General features: G+C 47.2%; 1 long non-coding RNA gene across 1 annotated transcript; it reads right to left on the bottom strand.

Moving 5' to 3' along the window:
• Nucleotides 1–1,645: 1,645 nt before the first annotated feature.
• LOC115253309 (uncharacterized) lies at nucleotides 1,646–5,998 on the bottom strand. The gene is made up of 3 exons (XR_003891622.1): nucleotides 5,906–5,998; nucleotides 1,993–2,230; nucleotides 1,646–1,731 (listed from the first exon to the last, which is right to left on the bottom strand). It is a non-coding gene; the product is annotated as an uncharacterized lncRNA (long non-coding RNA).
• Between the last annotated feature and the right edge of the window lie 4,263 nt (nucleotides 5,999–10,261).

Raw genomic sequence — 10,261 nt, 5'->3', positions numbered from 1 at the left:
CCTTATTGGGTTCATTTCACATCAGTGAGAACTTCTGGGTTCTGTGTGAACCCATAACCAGCAGCTAACTGTAGCAGCTAGCCATGAATAGTGCCATTACAGCTACTAGAAAGAGAGCGCAGACCTCCGCCCATCAGTAGGATGCTTTATGATCAAAGGCCCTTAAATCTCATATACAAACCTAGCTTTGATCACCTACGATCTTTGGAAGATCAAAGGTCAAACTCCCGGAATCCAGAACATCACCAAAATGAAATGAGCTCAGAATGAAGCAAAAAACCAAACCCCATGTGTCACATGACCCTCTTTATCGCTACACAAATGCTTTTCAGATTCCTCATGCCTTCACGATCTACAGCAGAATTAATAACATGGCTAATTATGCTAAATTAGATGTTATCTTCCCATCCATAGACAGTGGGAAGGTCTCAAATTGTTTTCTCGATGCTCAGCAGCATGTACTTGAAGTACTTTACCGCCATTGCTTGCTGTTGGCGAAATGCATTGTGGGTATTTAGCTGCCCCAACTCCACAGGCCCAGCTGACATGTACAGGGTAAAAGGGTGGGGCAAGTACACATCCAGGCACCTGTGGTGTAACTGGCAGTAGGTACAGGTGACCAAAGGCAACACTAATGTTGATGTCAGAACAGAAGAATCCGATATGGTTGCACCGCTGCCCCCTCTGGTCGGTCAGAGAACTGACTGTTCTGTTGTCAAGACGCGTGTTGACGTACGTAAACTCAGAGAAAACATTGCTGATGCAGTGAGCGCGGTGGCGGAACGATGTTCCTCATGCATTAGACTTTGCTCAACGCCGAGCCTTAATTAGGCCTTCAGAGCCTCGTTAGTACGATTCAAAAGCTGCGGTGAAATTGTACCTTTAATTACTCTCTGAGCACATTTCAGCCTGAACAATATGAACCAAGTTAAAGCTCAAAATCAAAGCCTCGGTATTTCATCAGCACCATCTCGGTCCAGCCGTCTCCTGTCCCGGGTGGGGTGGGGGGGCAATGACGTCATCAGCTGGCGTGGGGACGGCTATGGAACACAGCTAACAGTGTGGGAATCTTTACTTCCATGCTACGAGCTTTTACTGTCAGCTTACCGATTAATAAACGTCTGAGAACGTCTGAGAAGATCCCAAAGATTTAAAAGAGCATCCTTGTTAATTAAAATGGCCTTCCACCCACATAAACCAACACCCAGACGTGCTAAACGGAGCCGGTCGTTCTTTAGCCATGAATATCAGTTCTCTACCTTTCTCATGATAAATATCTGTACTGAGATGACTTCCGTGTGTTCCTGCATGGCCCGACACAAACCCGCGGCCCTGCCGGCGCGTAATGATCTTCTAATGGCGATATTAACCTTCTGAACGGGCAGGAAAACGCTTAATGTCTCCTATAATAACGTGGTGAAGGCTGCCATGTCAGAGGTCAGACGTGCAGGCAACGAGTCCAATTGTCAAGATAATATACGAGCGGAGAATATCAAGAGGAATTTATGCTATATGCTAAACAAAATGGAGGAGGAATGTCCCTTTAAAGAAAGTCTGGGATGATCTGACATATTCGTCCGGGCTTTAAATAGTACTGATAGCCAGGATTTGGGAGGCGTTGCTCTGACACGCGCAGGAAATACACTTATTTTAATGAAACCTGCTCCGTTCTCAAATGACGGAAGACTCAGATCTTCTGTCAATTTACAGAGTCCAAGCAGACACACGCCCCTGGGGGAATATAATGAAATTAAATGAGATTAGTTTATAATTAATTTTTCAAATTAATTAGAATTGTAATTGGTTGGATAATTGAACAAGCCACCTCAAACAACAATGTCAAATAAAAGAGGTGACAGGAGAGATTAATGGGGAGAAATGAAAAAAGTAATCTGATCCCAGCGCAGTAAACAAGACAAAACTTTGCCTTTAGGTCAGTTTTATCTTATTTAAGGGGAATCCCCTAAATAAGATCAGCGTTTCTGATGTTACCTCCAGGTGCTGTGAGCCTTCGCTTCCTCATTGGCTCAATGAAAAAGAAAAAGCTTCTGCTTATTATCTGCCCAGTTTCACACTGCCAGACTCTCTTTTCCCCAGTTTCAGTGTTTCCGTTGGGCCTTTTTGTCTGCCTCTGGGCCATCTCCTGCTTCATTTGTTCCGCTCCTGCTCACCTCCGGATCCTCACTGCCCGTTCCTCCGACGCAATCTTCCGGCAGCAGATTCCCAGTTCCTCCAGAATCAGATACAAACACATAATTGATTTCATAAATTTAAATAAACTTCATCCAAAGTAGAGAGGAAAGGAACAGGAAGCGCTAGGCTAACAGTCATGCTAACATAGCAGGTCGCTGCGTTGACGCCGGCGTTCTGATAACAGGCCTTGGGGTCCCGACGGTGACCTCTGTGACCTCTGGGCCGCTGTTCAGTCCCCAGAGCGCATTAACCCGGCTGAGATCAAAATACACTCCAGAACGACAACAACAGGAACGCTAATGCATAAATAAGCCGCCGCTCCGCCTGCTTCCCCAGCCCCTGCAGACCCGGGTCAGCGTGCACTTAAACAGCCTCCATTTGTCAGTTTGCGGCATTTGTATTTTGTTTTCATCCGCACCAATCATGACAGAGAGGAACACGATGTTCTCGCTGGCTTAAAGTTTCATCATGTCTAATAGCGGGTGTAGCTTCGCTCCAATACAACAGGAGATGCATAAAAAATACAAATGTCAGAGAGGTTTTTTTTGTGATTGACACAAAAAATGGAACGAAAGGCTCGATGGCGAGAGGAAGAACACTGCGGCTTTCCTCTCCGAGCAGATATGCGGTCGGAAATTACATTTTACATAAACAAATAAATTGAATTTCATCCGCGGCGACGCTGGAATCAAGTCTGATTCAGTCCCATATCCCATCTGAAAGACTTAACGGTCCAGGAACAGGAAGTGATTGGGTGACAGCTCAGGCGGGAAGCTGCGGATATGAAGGCGTTCTACCTGAGCTGGAGGCTTCATTGTGCCGACTTGTGCACATACGCACAATAAAAGCAACCCTTCACCCGAGAGGAGGCTCAAAATAAACCGTCTCCTCCGTCTGCGTCTCGCTGAGAAACGGCTGTTGGCAATGCTAAATGAGAACAATACCTACACGTGGCTCCCGACGACGCTATAAAAATTTTATTTCCTCCAGCTTTCCTCCACATCCCCAAAACACAACACCTTCATTAACATTAAAGCAGGAGGGGTGGAGGAACCCATAACCTGGAGGAACTTTGAGTCTTTCTTTCTGGATGCTAACGATAATTTTCGCGTCAGTTCCTCAGAGCTTGCTCCTGCTCGTTTGTCAGCGGTAATGTCGGCTTAGGCAAACGTGTTCACAGCTGCTCTCCATTACAGGCGAAACCAGCGGCCTGTCGTTGGTGATTAGAAGGCCGAGATAACGATTTTGTGCTACGTTGTTGAGCTGGGATCAATTATGAAGGGGCGACCGCCAAGAATTTATGTCCGAGGTCATCGTAAATTCATTTCCGCAGCCTCCGCACACCAGTGCGCCTAAAAATCGAGATGCTTCTTCCGCGGAGCCTCGGTGAGTTTACACAGAAAGGGGTTCAAAGGTCATATACACAGATGTCAGAAGTTGGCCATGACATGCCCCCCCCCCCACACACACACACAAACACGCAGATTCAAGCGTTCCGGTGATTCTGCTGCAGCGGTCAGTTTTTGGGACGCGTGCCTTTGTTTGACCAACGCTCACCTATGACGACATCGTCTGAAAAAGGAAGTTTATGGTTGGTTCTGGACAGATTTGGCTGTAAATGAAGTCTAACAGTGTGAACTTCACAACAAAAGTGGTTTGTTTCACAAGCAAGTAGCAGCTTTCGGGAAAAGATTCCTTCCTACGCGCTACAACCGCTAATTATGTCGTGACATCTCAGATTTCTTTGTTCTCTTGAAGTCGTATTCCCAACCTCTTTCCTTCTTTGGTTTTTGTCTTTCATTTTCCCCCATCAGACCCAGAAAAGCAGCGAGCTGATGGATGGCGGCGCGTTCCAGCATCGGGTATTGACACGAACTCGGCTCAGCCGCGGAGCAGGAAAATGGAGAATAAAAGGGCGGCGGCGGGAGTTGATGAATTATTAATGCCCGGCACAATACGGCCCGTGTCTCGCTGCGATAGCCTGCCTACAGCTGCCTGAAATATCGGCTCCCTCGTTTCTCTTATAAAATTTTCAAAGATGATATAATTACGCAACCCGCCCCTCCGCCGCTGTCAGATTTTTGTCTGTAGCTCACATAAACCACCGCGCCACTAAAGCGGCGACCTTTCCCAAGTTAAGCCACTTTAATTCAATTTTCCACTCAGTCAAACAAGAAACGAGGTGAGCGACTCACGCCCATGCTGCGCGCCGCTCTTTGCTTAAGGTGGCTAGCACCTTTCATGCGGTGCCGTAATTATGAGCTGGAAAGAAGATTTCACATCTTACATTTCTAGTTTCAAAACCTGCGTGCGCTCCCAGTCTTTGGTTTTAGGTCGACTATGGCATCGCAGCGTTCCGTTTCAAAAGCTCGGGGTTAATAAAAAACACAAAACACGTAACCGCTTTTGTGAAATTACACAGATGGGAGGCACCGCGTGTAATGGTGGAAACGGCTATTAAGGCTGGCCAAGCGCTGTGGTCAGAGCCCGTGAACGGTGGGTCTCTTTAAATGGATGTAAATAGAAGTTTAGTGGGGTGAAGTCAGGAGGAGAGGATAAAATATTCAACCCCCCTCTCACACACAAAGAGTGACTCCAAGTCCCGACTGTGGCCTGACATTTTACAGGCTGGTGTCGTGTTGTGAGGGGGTTCAAAGTTCGGCTCTTCCAGGCGCTTCCGTCTCCTTTAGTCCTGGAATAAGTGCAGCAGGGCGAGAGAGAGAGAGAGAGAGAGGGAGAGAGAGAGAGAGAGAGAGCGAGAGAGAGAGAGAGAGCGAGACGCTTGGGAGGGAAAAGTAGATTCATTTTAGGAACATCTGGCCAATTTCGGACTCTTAATAAGAATTAGCAGGTGGAGTGGATGATGTATTATTTTGCAAAGCTTTTGTGACACATGCTGCCATCTGATCGCCACCAAACACACACAGATGCTAAAAATGAGTTTAGCACCGCCCACCAGTCGGTTGGAGTCTGTTTTGGAGTGGTGGCGGCGGCGGCCGGCGGCAGGGGGACCTGCAACTGAAGATAAGGCCGTCCCTATCAGGGAAGTGGCTTCCCGGAGCCCGTGGGAAGCGACGCAGAAACGGGGGGAAATCGGTAACACGGGCAGCACCTGGGTGGCGAGGCGGGCGATAAAAAAGGCGGCCCGGCTTTTCTTTTTATCTGTCTGAGGGTGCAGCTGAGGAGGGGAGGAAGGAGGACGACCAAGGAAGTCGCACAACTGATCTCCAACAAGTTTGATCCGGTCTATCATCCTGGACGCCTCTTGGAAGTGTAAACAAGCACCAGCGGGGGCTAGCATGGAGTTTATAGCATGATGTAGCTCACAGGTTCTGGGATAAGACGGGTTTATGCCTCTTCTGAGGAGATAAAAAGACCATCTCATCCACAGCAGGGAGCAGGTCTGCAGGTCGTCTGCTTCCGTGTTGAGATATGACCGACTCACACACACCGCCATGTTCGTGTGTCCGATCCATTTTAGAGTCCCACTGGGAGCCGGCGAACAAGGTAAACGCCAGGTTTAGTCAGATTTGTGCTTAAAAACATTCAGACTCGGTTAATTAATTAATGCCGACGTGTGACAGATAAACTGGCCCCCGAATTAGCAGACTGTCAAACGGCTTTTGTATCAACCTGATTTCACGTTCTCATAGACAGCCGTCAAGCCTTAATTGAGCTAAATGCTAATTAAAGCCACCCAAAACTCACTAACCTTTGACATTAATTTTATTCAGAAGCAGCGTTGCTTTGATTTTCTGCCGCTTCAGATAATTAACGCTGATTGGAATTTTCTCTGAACTTTGACTGGCCCCCGAAAGAATCACCGCTAATGTCGACAAACTACAAATTAGCCCCACCGCTTTAATAACAAAGGGATCAGGTTGTGCTTTGATGGCCATGAGCAAAAATAACTTGATGAGGTTCACATGGGCGTCACATGGCCGTTTAATGCTCCCTTGCCTGGAAGAATCATTGCTGGCCCTTTTATAGATATTAAAAGCAAAGCTAAACATGTTTTAAGGTTCAGAGTCATTTGGCAGAAAAGTGAGACTGTTTGAAATGAAAAGGAGTGGAATAAAAATCATTACAGTTCTCTCAGGGGCGATTCCAGGAGGCGTTGCAGCTTGGGCTCGCTGTTATTTACATAAAATAAGATAAATCCCGCAGGTTTTCTGCACCTAGAGGAGTAAATCAGCTGCCTGTGGAACAGAAGCTGAAGTGAAGGGATCCTAAGAGGAGGTGGAAACTCACAAACCTTATAGGCGCCTACATCATATCACCTGAATTAATAGACATTTATTCCAATAATGCATCAAAATGATGGATAGAATTTAGTTAATCTGTCCAGAACACAGCAGCTCTGTGTGTGTGTGTGTGTGTGTGTGTGTGTGTGTGTGTGTGTGTGTGTGTGTGTGTCAGGAGGTGTGTCTGGTTCTCGATTTACTCTCCACCAGAAATTCAATAGCTGAGACGCGCCTGGCAGCGATCCCCGCTGATAAACTCTGCCCGCGACTCCACTTCTGAAAAACTGCTGCTGGAATCGACTCGCTGGGCAGAATCGTTCCGTACGTGGAGCCAGAAGTTTTCTCACCGCCCGAACAGGAAAAACAAGCCATGAATTAAGAGAACCAAAAGTAAAAAAAAACAAGCTCTGTATCAATGTTACCACTTGTTAGTTACCATGTTAACTACTAGAGCTAATCAATTAGCTTCAAATCGCTCATAACTGTAAAAACGAAATAAAATAACAAACCTGAGCGGCTCAGATGCTCGCAGCAGGTTGATGCAGCATATGCTAGCAATGCTAACCATGTCATCAGTGAGCACACAGGTTTTGGTCCATTTGACACACAACACAGATCTAAATGTTTATTTCTGATCAAGCTTTTATCTAAGAACGCTGAGTTAGCAGGAGCCCGTTGCTGCAGCTTTAAGCGAAGACTGACGCTGCTCCTGCTTGCAACACACATTTTCCCTCCGAGTAAAAACACAAGAGGGGGGGGGCATTTCTGCCTTTTATTGTGTAGTGCTTCAGCAGGACAGTTGTTCTTTACAAAGGTGTGGTGAAGGTGTGTTGGCTAACACACGCCGACTCTCCTGATCAGGTTATCGACCCGGAATCCAACCGTCATGTGACCAGAGCCTCGGTGAGATTCGCTCTGATTTATATTCAGTAGTCATAGTTTCATCTTAAATGTCACAAACCAGAAGCTGACATTTTTATAAAAGCCTTTGGGATTTATTTTGGAGATTGTGCGATTTCATTGTTCACCACTCGACCGGAGATTCTTTTCGTAACTTTTTTTTTTAAACGCTCCCATCATATGAGCCTGGCCCTGCACGGGGATTCTTCCTGTTAAAGGAAGGACGAGACGGTCACTGTCAAAGTGGACGAGAAACAACGTAAATACCGACACGACTGTGTCCAACAGCATAACGTCGCACTCATCTCCCAGGAAGGCGTCGACACACAAAAACCTCCGTTTGGGTGTCAGGAACCTGGTATCAGGCCCCATCTGCTGGATGAATCATTTATGATCTGAATGGGTTTTTCCCTCTGGCTGTTTTCAAGCCTGATAAACAAACAAACAAGCAAACAAACAAACAATAATGTGCACCTGAAGTACCTGCGTTCGCACCTCTATTAGATCATTTCCCCCCCAATCTGGGTCGAACTAAGTTGTGCCAGATCACCGAGGAGATTCAGATCTCCTGCAGTCGTGGGATTCACTCTCTTCGGATTAGCTTTCCTGTTTAAAAGCCTCTTTCTCTGCGTGGAGGCAGGAAATTCAAGGGATTCGGAAAAAAAAGAGCCAAATCTAAAACCTCCACTCGAAGCAGGCGTCTTATCACAGGCGATAATGTTTCTCTACGCCGCCCCCCCCGTGACCCCCAGAGCTGCCGACTCCTGAACACTTGGTCCAACATGAGGATCTTAGAAGCAGAGAGGAGGCGGGGGACGACCTTGAGACGGGCGGGGACACGTCCATAAATGAGCTTTGAACACAAAGATGAAGAGAAAACCAGCAGAACTCCTGATCTCCTGTTCCTGGCTACAGCTAGCAATGACCCGGCCCCTCCAGGTCGACGGTGGAGACATTAAAAGTGTTTCAGAGGTTATTTCTCAGCAGCGTCTTTGTCCCTTTTAAACCGTCGTCCACACCTCGTTCAACTCCTACTAACCTAAGCAGGCCTCTAAAATACCCAACAGCTAACGTTAGCTTCTCGCTCTAACTTCCATTTACAGGCATCCGAACCTGCCAATCAAACATTTGTGGGTGGCAGATTGTGCAGATTAGCAGTAAGATTCGAACGCATTTGTAAAAATGACCCACGGAGTGCCCCCCTCCCCCCCCCGCTTTGGTCCAAAAAGTGTTCTTCATCTTCACTCACGGCACGGCCGAACGCTTGGGCGCCGCTCTGCAGCGCCGTCTGTCAGTAAAGATCTGTTTTCACATCTATTGATGAAAGCGCTGCACCGCACTCGCTGGGAACACGGTTTGGTTTTGGGGGGGGGGGGGCTCTGTAGGCGAAACTCAGAATACGGGGAGCGAAGCGAAAATGGAGGAGACGGCCCGTCTGGAAAACTTGAGGGAAAAAAGCGGCGGGTTTGAAATCCAGCTGAGCGGCAGAAATCAATCTGATCTGATCAATGCTGATTAGCGTCGTTAGCTTCTTTGTCGTGATGGTTACAGAGACGATCACCACAGCTCACCGTCCGCTCCACCGCCGGCGCCAGGCTTTAATTAAACGCTTCCCTCCGGAGGGCAAACGCAACAGGCTCGTAATTCAAACTTTCTGAGGGTGTTTGCGGGACTTTTGCTTCCGTTTAGTGGGAAATTCCTTCAAGCACCGCTGAAGTTTGGTGGCGCGCTCAACAGATCGCCTCGGCTCAAAGCCCCGAAAGGCCGTCTGACGTAAAACGCTGCAACGAATGGTGGGATTCGGCCGGATTTCAGCAGGGGCCTCGGATAAAAGGTGGGCAGTGCTGCGGAACAACGATGAACCGGAACTCTCTTTTGCTGGAAATAAGCAACTGAAAACAGGAAATTCGCCGAGAAACACCAGCGAAGAAGAAGAGCCTCTGCCGCTCCTAATAAAGCACCATTTCAGGTTGATCCTCCATCGCGCATCAACACATTTCGACTTTTTTTTCTCATCTTCTTGGGAGGAAAGGACAAATATAGCAGCAGCACATGTTTCTCTCAAACAGCCCCCAGCTAAATACACATTAGCGGCATTACAGACTGCGCCATGTTGGCTTAGGTTAATGGGACAGGGCCCGTGGGAATAACGCGCTCAGATAACGCCAGCGTTGTCCTCGCCATCTCACACAGGAGCTTTTTAAAATGATGATGGATTTCGGTGCCGGCGCTTTTCATTGTTGGTTTTATAATGTAAGGGTGGTTTTGCTCCACCAAGCTCTGCTTTAGAGACAAAAAGAGTTTAATAGATAGAACACTTTCTCCATTCATATTGACTGGATGCTAATGCAGCCCGTTAGCACAGTCCTGGGGGAATTCCTGCCTCCCCCAGTGACTGCTGGGATAGACTTCAGCACCCCTCGTGGCCCTAATTGGGAATTAGCGGGAGAAAATGGATGCACGTGCTTAAACTTGCATTCACGCTTCATTAGACTTAAAATAAATCAGCAATTTATGTACAACACGACACTCGGAGGACGAATTAGCAGAGGACTGCTACGTTCCCGCTAACGGGACAGTTTTCTAATATGATTTAAAACATGCTCACGCATCTTGAGTTAGCATAGCTTTCCTCAGCCGGAACATTTTTCAGACGGCTTTAAGAAAATACAATACGCAGAGAGACAAAATTAGATCAAAAAAGAGAAAAGGAAGATCCACTTCCGTCACCGCTGTCATCCAGAGAGCATTTGAACCTCTTAAATGTGAAGAAAGCAGGAAAAAAGAGGCCCTACTTTCCAGGGCTAGCCTGCAGTCTTTTCCCCCTCTGAAGAAAATAAAAGTTATTAACCTGACAACCACAGACAAGAGTTCAAAGGTCATTGTAATTACAAAAGAACCTGCTTTAGCATTAGCTCGGATGG

The sequence above is a fragment of the Takifugu rubripes genome, chromosome 17 (genome assembly GCF_901000725.2).
Source record: "Takifugu rubripes chromosome 17, fTakRub1.2, whole genome shotgun sequence".
In the NCBI taxonomy this organism is placed as follows: domain Eukaryota; kingdom Metazoa; phylum Chordata; class Actinopteri; order Tetraodontiformes; family Tetraodontidae; genus Takifugu; species Takifugu rubripes.
This window is presented reverse-complemented; position numbering and strand designations above follow the sequence as displayed.